Source organism: Chrysemys picta, chromosome 1 (genome assembly GCF_011386835.1).
Source record: "Chrysemys picta bellii isolate R12L10 chromosome 1, ASM1138683v2, whole genome shotgun sequence".
Taxonomy (NCBI): domain Eukaryota; kingdom Metazoa; phylum Chordata; order Testudines; family Emydidae; genus Chrysemys; species Chrysemys picta.
The window spans coordinates 357,716,338-357,731,255 of NC_088791.1; the positions used below are offsets into that span (position 1 = coordinate 357,716,338).

The following is a 14,918-nucleotide window of genomic DNA, read 5'->3' on the forward strand; positions in this document are numbered from 1 at the left end:
AGCACGGGATGCAGAGATAAAGTTTCTTGCCACCTTAAATGACTGCTTCTTGGAGCAGCTGCTCCTGGAACCCACCAGAGGAGAGGGAATTCTTGATTTAGTCCTAAGTGGAGCACACGATATAGCTGGGCCACTTGGTAATAGTGACCATAATATAATTAAATTTAATAATCCTCTGGCAGGAAAAACACCACAGTGGCCCAACACTGTAGCATTTAATTTCAGAAAGGGGAACTTCACAAAAATGAGGAGGTTAGTTAAACAGAAATTAAAAGGTACAGCACCAAACGTGAAATCTCTGCAAGCTACTTGGAAACTTTTTAAAGCCACCATAATAGAGGCTCAACTTAAACGTACACCCCAACTTAAAAAACACAGTAAGAGAACCAAAAATGTGCCACCGTGGCTAAACAACAAAGTAAAAGAAGCAGTGAGAGGCAAAAAGGCATCCTTTAAACAGTGGAAGTTAAATTCTATTGAGGAAAATAGAAAGGAGCATAGACTCTGACAGAACAGGTCGTGCGGGGGGGGGGGGGAGTGGCACTATATATGAAAGAAAATGTAGAATCAAATGAAGTAAAAATCTTAAGCAAATCCGCATGTTCCATAGAATCTCTATGGATAGAAATTTCATGCTCTAATAAGAATATAACATTAGGGATCTATTATCGACCACCTGACCAGGACGGTGATAGTGATGATGAAATGCTAAGGGAAATTAGAGAGGCTATCAAAATTAAGAACTCAATAATAGTGGGGGATTTCAATTATCCCCATATTGACTGGGAACATTTCACTTCAGGACGAAATGCAGAGATAAAATTTCTCGATACTTTAAATGACTGCTTCATGGAGCAGCTGGTACGGGCACCCACCAGGGGAGAGGCAACTCTAGATTTAGTCCTTAGTGGAGCGCAGGAGCTGGTCCAAGAGGTAACTATAACAGGACCGCTTGGAAATAGTGACCATAATACAATAACATTCAACATCCCTGTGGTGGGAAGAACATCTCAACAACCCAACACTGTGGCATTTAATTTCAAAAGGGGGAACTATACAAAAATGAGGAGGTTAGTTAAACAGAAGTTAAAAGGTACAGTGACTAAAGTGAAATCCCTGCAAGCTGCATGGGCGCTTTTTAAAGACACCATAATGGAGGCCCAACTTCAACGTATACCCCAAAATAAGAAACACAGTAAAAGAACTAAAAAAGAGCCACTGTGGCTTAACAACCATGTAAAAGAAGCAGTGAGAGATAAAAAGACTTCTTTTAAAAAGTGGACGTCAAATCCTAGTGAGGGAAATAGAAAGGAGCATAAACACTGCCAAATTAAGTGCAAGAATGTAATACGAAAAGCCAAAGAGGAGTTTGAAGAACGGCTAGCCAAAAACACTAAAGGTAATAACAAAATGTTTTTTAAGTACATCAGAAGCAGGAAGCCTGCTAAACAACCAGTGGGGCCCCTGGATGATCGAGATACAAAAGGAGCGCTTAAAGACGATAAAGTCATTACGGAGAAACTAAATGGATTCTTTGCTTCAGTCTTCACGGCTGAGGATGTTAGGGAGATTCCCAAACCTGAGCTGGCTTTTGTAGGTGACAAATCTGAGGAACTGTCACAGATTGAAGTGTCACTATAGGAGGTTTTTGAATTAACTGATAAACTTAACATTAACAAGTCACCGGGACCAGATGGCATTCACCCAAGAGTTCTGAAAGAACTCAAATGTGAAATTGTGGAACTGTTAACTAAGGTTTATAACCTGTCCTTTAAATCGTCTTCTGTACCCAATGACTGGAAGTTAGCTAATGTAACGCCAATATTTAAAAAGGGCTCTAGAGGTGATCCCGGCAATTACAGACCGGTAAGTCTAACATCTGTACCGGGCAAATCAGTCGAAACAATAGTTAAGAATAAAGTTGTCCGACACATAGAAAAACATAAACTGTTGAGCAATAGTCAACATGGTTTCTGTAAAGGGAAATCGTGTCTTACTAATCTATAAGAATTCTTTGAAGGGGTCAACAAACATGTGGACAAAGGGGATCCAGTGGACATAGTGTACTTAGATTTCCAGAAAGCCTTTGACAAGGTCCCTCACCAAAGGCTCTTATGTAAATTAAGCTGCCATGGGATAAAAGGGAAGGTCCTTTCATGGATTGAGAACTGGTTAAAAGACAGGGAACAAAGTGTAGGAATAGATGGTAATTTCTCAGAATGGAGAGGGGTAACTAGTGGTGTTCCCCAAGGGTCAGTACTCGGACCGATCCTATTCAACTTATTCATAAATGATCTGGAGAAAGGGGTAAACAGTGAGGTGGCAAAGTTTGCAGATGATACTAAACTGCTAAAGATAGTTACGTCCAAAGCAGACTGTGAAGAACTTCAAAAAGATCTCACAAAACTAAGTGATTGGGCAACAAAATGGCAAATGAAATGTAATGTGGATAAATGTAAAGTAATGCACATTGGAAAAAATAACCCCAACTATACATACAATATGATGGGGGATAATTTAGCTACAACAAATCAGGAAAAAGATCTTGGAGTCATCGTGGATAGTTCTCTGAATATGTCCACGCAGTGTGCAGAGGCGGTCAAAAAAGCAAACAGGATGTTAGGAATCATTAAAAAGGGGATAGAGAATAAGACTGAGAATATATTATTGCCCTTATATAAATCGATGGTACGCCCTCATCTCGAATACTGTGTAGAGATGTGGTCTCCTCATCTCAAAAAAGATATACTGGCACTAGAAAAGGTTCAGAAAAAGGCAACTAAAATGATTAGGGGTTTGGATTGGATCCCATATGAGGAGAGATTAAAGAGGCTAGGACTCTTCAGCTTGGAAAAGAGGAGACTAAGGGGGGATATGATAGAGGTCTATAAAATCATGAGTGATGTGGAGAAAGTGGATAAGGAGAAGTTATTTACCTATTCCCATAATATAAGAACTAGGGGTCATCAAATGAAATTAATAGGCAGCAGGTGTAAAACAAATAAAAGGAAGTTCTTCTTCACACAGCACACAGTCAACTTGTGGAACTCCTTACTTGAGGAGGTTGTGAAGGCTAGGACTATAACAGAGTTTAAAAGAGAACTGGATAAATTCATGGTGGTTAAGTCCATTAATGGCTATTAGCCAGGATGGGTAAGGAATGATGTCCCTAGCCTCTGTTTGTCAGAGGGTGGGGATGGATGGCAGGAAAGAGGTCACTTGATCATTACCTGTTAGGTTCACTCCCTCTGGAGCACCTGGCATTGGCCACTGTCGGTAGACAGGATACTGGGCTAGATGGACCTTTGGTCTGACCCGGTACGGCCATTCTTATGTTCTTATGTTCTGGCAAGTGAAGTGTAAAAATATAATTAGGAAGGCCAAAAAACAATTTGAAGAACATCTAGCCAATGACTCAAAAAGTAATACCAAAACCTAGTTTAAGTACATCACAAGCAGGAAGCCTGCTAAACAACCAGTGGAGCCACTGTATAATCAAAGTGCTAAAGGAGCACTCAAGGCCGATAGAGCCATTGTGGAGAAACTAAATGGATTCTTTGCATCGGTCTTCACAGCTGAGGATGTGAGGGACATTCCCAACCTGAGCCATTCTTTTTACATGACAAATCTGTGGAACTGTCCCAGATTGAGGTTTCATTAGAGGAGGTTTTGGAACAAATTGATAAATTAAACAGCAATAAGTCACCAGGACCAGGTGGGATTCACCTAAGAGGTCTGAAGGAACTCAAATGTGAAATTGCAGAACTACTAACTGCAGCCTGTAACCTATCATTTAAATCAGCTTCTGTACCAGATGACTGGCAGATAGCTAATGTGACACCCATTTTTAAAAAGGGCTCCAGAGCTGACCCGGCAATTACAGGCCTGTAAGCCTGACTTCAGTACCAGGCAAACTGGGTGAAACTATAATAAAGAACAATATTGTCAGACACAGAGATGAACATAATTTGTTGAGAAAGAGTGAACATGGTTTTAGTAAAGGGAACTCATGCCTCAGCAATCTACTAGAATCCTTTGAGGGGGTCAAGAAGTATGTGGACAAAGGGGATCCAGTGGATATAGTGTACTTAGATTTTCAGAAAGCCTTTGACAAGGTCCCTCACCAAAGGCTTTTACGCAAAGTAAAGTGCCACGGGATGAGAGGAAAGGTGCTCTCATGGATTGGTAACTGGTTAAAAGATAGAAAACAAAAGGTAGGAATAAACGGTCAGTTTTCAGAATGGAGAGAGGTAAATAGTGGTGCCCCACAGGGTCTGTTCTGGGACGAGTCCTATTCAACATGTTGATACATAATCTGAAAAAAGGGGTAAACAGTGAGGTGGCAAAATTTGCAGATGATACAAAATTACTAAAGAGAGTTAAGACCCAGGCAGACTGTGGAGAGCTACAAAAGATTTTTCAAAGCTCTCTCAAAACTGGGTGACTGGGGAACAAAATGGCAGATGAAGTTTAATGTTGATAAATGCAAAGTGATGCACATTGGAAAATATAATCCCAACTATACATATAAAATGATGGGGTCTAAATTAGCTATTACCACTCAAGAAAGGGATCTTGGAACTATCACTGTGGATAGTTCTCTGAAAACATCCACTCAATGTGCAGCAGCAGTCGAAAAAGCAAACAGAAAACGTTGGGAATCATTAAGAAAGGGATAGATAATAGGACAGAAAATATTGTTTTGCCTCTATATAAATCCATGGTATGCCCACATCTTGAATACTGCATGCAGATGTGGTCTCCTCATCTCAAAAAAGATATATTGGAATTGGAAAAGGCTCAGGAAAGGGCAACAAAAATGGTTAGGGGTATGGAACGGCATCCGTATGAGGAGAGATTAATAAGACTGGGAATTTTCAATTTGGAAAAGAGACAGCTAAGGGGATATATGATTGAGGTCTATAAAATCATGACTGGTGTATAGAAAGTAGATAAGGAAATGCTGTTTACTACTTCTCATAACACAAGAACTAGGGGTCACGAAATGAAATTAATGGGCAGCAGGTTTAAAACAAATAAAAGGAAGTATTTCTTCACACAATGCAGAGTCAACCTGTTGACCTCCTTGCCATAGTATGTTCTGAAGTCCAAGACTATAGCAGGCTTCAGAAAAGAACTAGATAAGTACATGGAGGACGGGTCCATCAATGGCTATTAGCCAGGCTGGGCAGGGATGGTGTCCCTAGCCTCTGTTTGCCAGAAGCTGGGAATGAACGACAGGGGATGGATCACTTGATGATTCCCTGTTCTGTTCATTCCCTCTGGGGCACCTGGCACTGGCCTCGGTCACAAGACAGGATACTGGGCCAGATGGATTCTTGGTCTGACCCAGTAGGGCCATTCTGATGTTCTTATCACATTTTGTCCAGTGATACTGGAGTAAATTCATCACCTGTGGAAAGGGCCCTGGGATGTTTAATGGCTGTGCAGAAGAGAAAGGACCCCAGACTAACTCTCTACCCCATCACACCCATGTTGCACTGGGTTTGTAGGGTGTGTAAAGCAGGTGAGCTCCTGAGCAAGAGATGAGTACCTGTGAATCCTGAGATTGAAGCGTCTTCCCTGGGAATCCCCTTCAGCTAGCCGTGTCCCACACCTCTCTCGCCCCAGCATCTGCAACAGCATCCCACGCCGAGAGCTGACACAGGGGTGTGCACCATTTATAATATAGCTCTGTGCAGTCCCAGTGGATTTTGCTCAGCCTCTAGGGGAGAAGCTGCATCTGAATGTAAAAAGGCTGGAGACCGGCCTGTCTGCACTTCTGTGCTATTATCCAGTTTAGGAATAAACAGTAATTAAAGGACCTTCCCAAAGGGAGATAAGAACTCTTGGGCTCTGTGCTGAGTCAGAGAGGAATTGGCTGCTCTGTGCATTTGTGTATATTTAAAAATTATAGTCGATTAGGAAGAAACTAGGGAGAGTGTCTAGGCCTCCATAGGGTCTGATATCCTGTAAATGCCCAGGATGGATGGGTCGGTAGTAGACAGAGAGATCTGGGGATAGATGACTTAGGGGAGATACGAACACACTCTGCAGCCATACTGAACTGTCACTAAGGGATCAGAGATCAGTAATTCTCATCAGTAACCATCATCAGACTAAAAAGCAACAGAGGGTCCTGTGGCACCTTTGAGACTAACAGAAGTACTGGGAGCATAAGCTTTCGTGGGTAAGAACCTCACTTCTTCAGATGCAAGAAGTGAGGTTCTTACCCACGAAAGCTTATGCTCCCAGTACTTCTGTTAGTCTCAAAGGTGCCACAGGACCCTCTGTTGCTTTTTACAGATTCAGACTAACACGGCTACCCCTCTGATACTTGACATCATCAGACTGTGCAGCACCTTTCATTGTAGGATCCTCAAAATACTCAGCAAATCTGAAGTTGGAAGATCGGGGAGGAACAGCACTAAGAATGGGGGTTACATAGGCTGCTGGGTGGGGGTGAGACTGTGGAAAGGCACGGCCCTGCCCTGGCTGTTGGAAGTGTGTCCTGTGCCTTTAAGAGCAGAGCTTATGTTCAGGGGATCTATATTGGGGCTAGCGAGAATGGGCCATTGAGTGGCGGCTGCACCAGACACACAGCTGGGAGCACATGGCTCTCCGTTAGCTTTTGTAACTCTGCTTTAGTTCTAATCACGCCTCCCTCCTTCGAGTACAGACTGAGACTCCTTCTCATGAATTCCCAGGAGAACCCCTGGGACCAGAGCAGGGCCGGCTTTAGGAAGTGCGGGGCCCAATTCGAACATTTTCGGCAGGGTCCCGGCAGGGATGACTAAAAAAAAAAAAAACCCTTTCATTTCTTCCATGTATTATTTACTTTCCATAACTATATAAATAATAAAATTATATATTATGTACATTGCGTCATATATGCTGTTGATCGGTTATTAATGAGCTCCGTTTCACATGTGTGGGTCCCTGCCACTCTCTAGGGGTGTGCTAGGGTGACCAGATGTTTCGATTTTATAGGGACAGTCCCAATTTTTGGGTCTTTTTCTTATATAGGATCCTATTACCCCCCACCCCCTGTCCCAATTTTTCACACTTGCTGTCTGGTCACCCTGTTGTGCACATGTGTGGGTCCCAGCTGCTCCCTGCCCCCCTCATTGAAGCAGGTGTGCAGGGTTACTGCCCTGGGAACTGCAGGGCACCGCTGGACATGGGGCTGGCTGGAGGCAGGACAGGGGCTGACTGGAGGTAGAGTCTGGCTGCAGGCAGGGCAAGGGGTGGGGGGCTGGCTGGAGACAGGGGTGTGTGGGGCGGGCTGGCTTCAAGCAGGGCCGCAGGGGGGTGCGGCAGGGGTTGGCAGGGCTGGAGACAGAGGAGTGCGGGACTGGCTGGCTTCAGGCAGGGGGGTGCGGCAGTGGTTCGCTGGAGACAGGGCAGGAGGTGCGGCAGGACTGGCTGCAGGCAGGGAAGGGGGTGCAGGGCTGGTGTGGGCAGGGGTTGTATGGGGCTGGCTGGCTTTGGGCAGGGCTGCAGGGGGGTGCGGCAGGGGTTGCCTGGAGACAGGGCAGGGGGTGCGGCAGAGGCTGGCTGTGGGCAGGGGGTGCAGGGCTGGCTGCAGGCAGGGCAGGGGGGGCGGGGCTGGAGGTAGGGCAGGGGTGCAGCAGGGGCTGGCTGCGGACAGGGGGTGCAGGGCTGGCTGGAGACAGGGACTGGCTGCGAGCAGGGTAGGGGGTTCAGGGCTGGTGCGGGGACGGGGTGCAGCAGAGGCAGCTGGAGCCCCAGCCCTTTAAATCGCCCCCGAGCCCCCCGCTATCCCAGGGCTCTGGGGGCTATTTAAAGGGCCCAGGGCTCCCCTGCTTCTACTGCCCCAGCCCTTTAAATAGCCGCAGGAGCCCAGGGGAAGCAGCGGGACTCCAGCGGCTATTTAAAGGGCCGAGGCAGTAGAGGCAGCGGGAGCCCCGGACTTTTTAAATAGCCCCCAGAGCCCCCAGCCCTACCCCAGGAAACCAGCAGTGGGGCTCTGGTGGCAATTTAAAGGGCCTGGGCCCTTTAAATTGCCCCCTGGGGAAGCTGGGCCATCCCGGTACGGCGCATTGCTCTTGCCGGTACGCCGTACCGGGACTTGGGCGCAGGGCCCTCTTAGGCACGGGGCCCGATTCAGGGGAATTGGTTGAATTGGCCTAAAGCCAGCCCTGTACCAGAGGGGAGACCAGAGGAGAGGGCAGGGGTAACAGGGCTGTGGGGAAGGAACGAAGGAGCCATCCTGGAGATGGAAGAACTGAAACCCCCCAAGGAGTTGAAACTCTCGGGCAATCCAGCAGACTCCGGGAAGAGACTAAGGCAGAGTTTTGAGATATATCTATGCAAGCAGCTGGGATTGGTGAGAAAGACCAGCAGAAAATTGCAGTTTTCTTACCCAGTGCAGGACTTGAGGCAGTGGACGTCTTTACTATAATGCAGCTCAGGCTTTGTCTGCACTGGCACTTTTGTTGGTGAAATGTTTGTTGGTCGGGGTGTGAAAAAAACCCCCCTGACTGACAAAAGCACCAGTGTGGACAGCGCTATGTCAGCGGGAGACGCTCGCTGGGGGTGGTGTAATTCTGCCAGCTGGAGAGCTCTGTCCCATCGGCACAGAGCGGCTATGTGAGAGCAGCGTAGGTGCAGCGATACAGCTGTGTCGCTGTAAGGTGTGCAGTGTAGACAAGGGCTCAGTCAGGCAGAGGGAGCAGGTTATTCCACGTGTTGCAGATATTTGAAGAGCCTTGTGTAGTGCAAAAGAGCAAAATGTTCCAAGGGTAAAAGTTTCCCCTTAGAAGACAAAAGTGAGGCGAGTCTGTGAAGAATTCCTAACAGATGTAAGCAGGGGAACGGTCCCACTCTTGTGGGGAACTTCCCTGGCTTATACACCACCCCGATGCAATGGGCTAGTGAATGGATCTGAGTCCTCGCTCCCGCTCCCTTTACCCAGCGGCCTGCCTGACTCTAGGGCCCCCCTTCCACTCTCCAGGGTAGCAGAGTCCACATAACCCTGGCAAGGCTGGGCCCAGGTTTCCTGGTGGGCTCAACCACCAACCTTGTTGAGGTCACTTAGGACAGGGACTAGGGTGTCTCTACTCTGGGGTGCTCTCTCTGCTCCGGGCGCTTACCTGACCCACAGATCATCTGATATAGTTGAAGCAAATACAATTTATTAAACAGCAACCATTTAAAAAAATAATGAGAAACTGGGAAAGGTGGAAGGAAAACCTGTCACCCCGTTCTGTGGCACGGGGGAACCCCAGACAGCTGTGGCTGGATGTCAGGGCAGTTCACAGTCTGTCCCTCACCTGTCCCAGGCCCCAGCCCACATCCTGCCTGTGTTATTCTGGTGGTGGCCACACACTTCACACTCTAGGTGGCAGAACCTACTTCCCAACATCAGACCCCCGTTGGGGTTATGATCCCCCTCCCAGTGTGGACTGCAAGTCCTTTTCCCTGCCTCTGCCCAGGTTCCCCTCACTCTCCCCAGCTGCTCACCACACGCGGCTCCAGACTGCTGCAGCCCCAGCTCCCAGCCCCAACTCCAGCTCCCAACTCCCAGCTCCAGCTCCAGCTCCAGCTCCAGCTCCCAGCCCCAACTCCAGCTCCCAGCTCCCAGCCCCAGCTCCAGCTCCCAGGTCCCAGCTCCAGCTCCCAGCCCCAGCCCCAGCTCCCAGCTCCCAGCTCCCAGCTCCCAGCTCCCAGCCCCAGCTCCAGCTCCAGCTCCAGCTCCAGCTCCCAGCCCCAACTCCAGCTCCCAGCTCCCAGCTCCCAGCCCCAGCTCCAGCTCCCAGTCCCAGCCCCAGCTCCCAGCCCCAGCTCCAGTTCCCAGCCCCAGCTCCCAGCCCCAGTTCCCAGCTCCCAGCCCCAGCCCCAGCCCCAGCCCCAGCTCCCAGCCCCAGTTTCCAGCCCCAGTTCCCAGCCCCAGCTCCAGCCCCAGTTCCCAGTCCCAGCTCCCAGCTCCAGCTCCCAGCCCCAGCTCCCAGCCCCAGTTCCCAGTCCCAGCTCCCAGCCCCAGGTCCCAGCCCCAACTCCAGCTCCCAACTCCCAACTCCAGCTCCCAACTCCCAACTCCCAGCCCCAGCTCCCAGCTCCAGTTCCCAGCCCCAGCTCCCAGCTCCAGCCCCAGCCCCAGTTCCCAGCCCCAGTTCCCAGCTCCCAGCCCCAGCTCCAGCTCCCAGCCCCAGTTCCCAGTCCCAGCTCCCAGCTCCCAGCCCCAGGTCCCAGTCCCAGCCCCAGCTCCCAACACCAGCTCCCGGCCCCAACTCCAGCTCCCAACTCCCAACTCCAGCTCCCAACTCCCAACTCCCAGCCCCAGCTCCCAGCTCCAGTTCCCAGCCCCAGCTCCCAGCTCCAGCTCCAGCCCCAGCCCCAGTTCCCAGCCCCAGTTCCCAGCCCCAGTTCCCAGCCCCAGCTCCCAGCCCCAGTTCCCAGCTTCCACCTCCAGCTCCCAGCCCCAGCTCCAGACCCAGCTCCCAGACCCAGCTCCCAGCTCCAGACCCAGCTCCCAGACCCAGACCCAGACCCAGACCCAGCCTCTTTGTCTCTCAACTCTGGATCCTTTCCAGTTTATCTGATCCTTCCTATACACTGGTGACCCAAACTGGTCACGATGCTCCAGCTGAGGCCTAACCAGCGCTGAGTAGAGGAATACTATCACCTCCGGTGACTTGCATGTGCTGCCTTTGTTAATGCAACCCACAACTGCATTTTCTTCCTGTGCAATAGCAAAAACATCCACACTCCTGAGAGATGTCGCTGTATCAACCTAACCCCCGTGAAGTCAGGGCATATCGGGACAGTCCCAATAAAATCGGGACGTCTGATCACCCTAAATCCAACTGAATACAGATAAAATCCTCACCAGTCCCAGAATGCTCCCTTTTACAGACTAATCTCCTTCTAGTCTGGGTGCAGCAATAACTCCCACCCCTTGCAGTCACTGTCCTTTGTTCCAATTTCTTTCAGGTATCTTTGGGGGTGGAGAGGCTCTCTCTTTAGGCAGCTGAAGACAAAATGAAGGAATCTCCCATGGGCTTAAATAGACTTTCTCTTGTGGGTGAAGAACCCCTCCTCTCTCCTATGCACAGTCCAGCTACAAAATGGAGTATTGGAGTCACCTGGACAAGTCACATGTCCATGCATGACTGAGTTCCTTACCAGCCAAGCCATATTCCTGGGAAAGTTCAGATGTGGCTTAACTCCCTGAGCCCAGCCTTGGGGATCCTGGACCTACTCCAGATGGAAGCTGTGGAGTTCTTCTGGCCAAGACTGCCCTGGGTCTCTCCAGGGATTCTGAGTCTTTTTTGACTGCCGCTGAATATTGATTGGATGTTTTCAGCGAACTATCCACAATGACTCCAAGATCTCTTTCTTGACTGGTTACCGCTAATTTAGACCCCATGATTTCATATGTATAGTTGGGATTGTTTTCCAGTGTGCATTAATTTGTCCTCACCATCCTGGAACATACTTTGGGATTTGGTCAGAGCCCTCCAGGGTGTTTAGTGACCACCTACTGCAATTCACGGCTTCTCCTCCACCTTGAGTCTGTCTCTCTGCTGCACCCACAGCCCTGCAATGAAAGAGACCCCTCTGCCGCCCTTGTGCTACTCTCCTGCCCCATCATCTTAAGACTCATCCAGTCTCTGTGTTTTTAAAGGGCTGGACCAACACTTACTCTTTCTGTCCCCTCTTCTGGGAGGTTCCATTCCTTCCGTGCCCACCAGTCCACAGAGAAACTGGAGAAAACTGGTTTTACCTAGAATGCATTTACTCCCTTCCTCTGTACAGGCGAGATCTCGTTAGGACTGATAGTCTTTAATGAACAACCTATTTATAGACAGATGCCTCTGTCCCAGACTCCTGCCCCTTACTACAAGGAGGATGAGCGAAGAGTTCAGGAAAAGCCCAAAGATATAAGGCTACAGACAGTTCATACAATCTAATGTGAGTTAATAGGGTTAAAACATCTGCTCAGTGTGCAGTGGCAATCAGACAAATGAACAGACTGTTGGGAATAATAAAGAAAGGGATAGATAATAAGACAGAAAATATCATATTGCCTCTGTATAAATCCATGGTACGCCCACATCTTGAATACTGCGTGCAGATGTGGTCGCCCCATCTCAAAAAAGATATACTGGGATTGGAAAAAGTTCAGAAAAGGGCGACAGAAATGATTAGGGTTATGGAACGGCTTCCATCGGAGGATTTTTCAGCTTGGAAGAGAGATGACTAAGAGGGGACATGATAGAGGGCTAAAAAATCATGACTGGTGTGGAGAAAATAAAGAAGGAAGTGTTATTTACTGCTTCTCATAACGCATGAACTAGGGGTCACCCAATAGAATTAATCAGCAGCAGATATAAAATAAACAATAGGGAGTATTTCTCCACAGTCAGCCTGTGGAACTCTTTGCCAGGGGAAATTGTGAAGGCCAAAACTATAACATGGTTCCAATAAGAACTAGATACGTTTATGGAGGATAGTTCAATCAACGGCTATTATCCAAGATGGGCAGGGATGCTCTCTTTAGTTCTGTTTGCAAGAACCTGGGAGTGGGCAATAGGGTATGAATCATTTAATGATTCCCTGTTCTGTTCATTCCCTCTGGGGCACCTGGAATTGGCCACTGTTGGAAAACAGGATACTGGGCTAGATAGACCATTAGTCTGACTCAGTATGTCCATTTTGATATTCTCATAGAAACCCCAGATGTATCTCCACCCTTTCTCTCTCCCTCCCCCGCTGTAACACACTAGACCTCACTCCCCTCCCAGACCTGAGATAGAACCCAGGAGTCCTGATGGGGTCTCTCTCTCTCTGCAGAGTTAGTAACAAAGTAAGAATATATTTTAATATTTTAAACCTAACCAGTGTCCCTTAAGTGACTGGGCACAAGATGTCAGAACATGTTTGTATTAGAGCTGAGTTGGTCTAATATTTATTTTATTTTATTTCTTTAAATCAGAATTAGACACAATGCTCCTGTCAGCTAATTGCTAAGTTATCTGCCACAAAGCTAGAGTTTTCAAGACCCTAAGTAGCCCTTGGAATCACGGCTCAAGTTGCAACCCCGACCAAAATCTGAAATGGCTCCCTTGTAGCTGGGTTTGGGAGGTGGAAATGATCTCGCAAGTGACAGGGGAGGGGAATAGAGAAGCAAGTCACAGGGGTGGGGCCTTGGAGGGGAAAGAGCAAAGCAGGGAAAGGGCCTTGGCAGAAGAAGTGAGGAAGGGGTGGGGTGTCAGGGTCCAGTTACCAGCAATTAGAGAGGTGGCAACCCACTGAATTGTCCATAGACCTATTTCCCAGTTTGTCACGCTGACACAGCACAGTAAGGTCAGGAAAGGATTTAATGTCTTTTTGCCTGTCCAGTAAGTGATTCAGGGAAGAAGGCCCAGCACCATGTTACCAGCCAGCTCTGCATGGAGCTCGGTCTGAGATCCAGAGCACCAGGAGGAAATTTTAGATCCCTTTATGAGTAAGTAGCTGGAGCAGCCTGCCGCGGATCTGTTTGGTCTTCACCCCGTAGATGATGGGGTGTAGCATGGGGGGCACAATCACATACGAGTTGGCCATGAGAATGTGGAAATGCAGGGGCACATTGTGGCCAAACCGGTGTGTGAGGAAGGAGAAGAGAGATGGGATATAAGAGGCTAAGATGACACAGAGGTGGGAGCCGCAGGTCCCAAAAGTCTTGAGCTGGGCATCCTTTGTGGGGAGGCTGAAAATGGCCCTGAGGATCTGGATATAGGACATGGCGATAAAAAACACATCCAGACCCATCACCAAGAATGTCACCGAGAGGCTGTAGTAACTACTGATGCGGACATCAGCGCAGGCCAGCTTCACCATGGCCATGTGCTCACAGTACGAGTGGGGGATGATGTTGGTTCTACAATATGGCCACCGCCTTGCCAGGAAGGGATAGGGCAGTATGAGCATGATGCCGCGCAGTACCACGGCCAGGCCAATCTTGGCCACCAGGGGGTTTGTCAGGATGGTGGAATGTCTCAGGGGATAACAGATGGCCACATAGCGATCAAAAGCCATGGCCACAAAGATGCCAGACTCCATCACTGAAAAGCAGTGAATAAAGTACATCTGGGTAAGGCAGGCACTGAAATACATCTCCCTGGAATTGAACCAGAAAATGCTCAGCATTTTGGGCATAATGGACATAGATACGACCAGGTCGCTGGTGGCCAGCATGCAGAGGAAATAGTACATGGGCACATGGAGGCTCCGCTCCCTCTTCACAATGAACAGGATGGCGATGTTTCCCAAGACAGCTATGGCATACATGGTGCAGAAGGGGATGGAGATCCAGACGTGGGCCGCCTCCAGGCCAGGAATGCCCAACAGGATGAAGGTGGAGGGGTTGGTGAAGTTGGTTCTGCTGCAATCTGCCATGGAGTAGGGGAGAAGGTGTCCAACTCAGAGGCAGAACGGTGTCTCCTGCATGTACCGTACATTCACCAGACTTCCTGTGTGAGCCGAGGCTCTAGAGTGATGGTTGCAGTACAAATGCCTGGATGGAGAGACAATGTGAATATGAGACACTACATGCACTACTGGAGGCTGTTCTCATTGGGGGAGCAGATTGGTCGCTCTTCACACACTGAAAAATGACATTTTCATTATTCAGAGAAATGAATTATGAACAACTGGCCTTACTAATGCCAATTCCATATTTGATGGTGCTCCATGAGCTAATAATTCTACAAGTCATGGTGTGGGAAACCTTAATAGTCACCAGCATTAAACTCAAGTGTGGATACTGGTTATACATCATTGTTCCTTAATGCAATGAAAACCGGGCTAGAGAGTTCATGCTGTAGGGAGCTCCCTATTCACCCGGTTGCTCAAAATCTGAGAGTGTAAAAAAAAAAAAAAACCATGTTTGCCAAAACCAACTGGATAAG

At 48.5% G+C, this 14,918-nt stretch overlaps 1 pseudogene; it reads right to left on the reverse strand.

Moving 5' to 3' along the window:
• Nucleotides 1–13,458: 13,458 nt before the first annotated feature.
• Nucleotides 13,459–14,457, reverse strand: LOC135972593 (olfactory receptor 52R1-like; annotated as a pseudogene).
• Nucleotides 14,458–14,918: the final 461 nt, after the last annotated feature.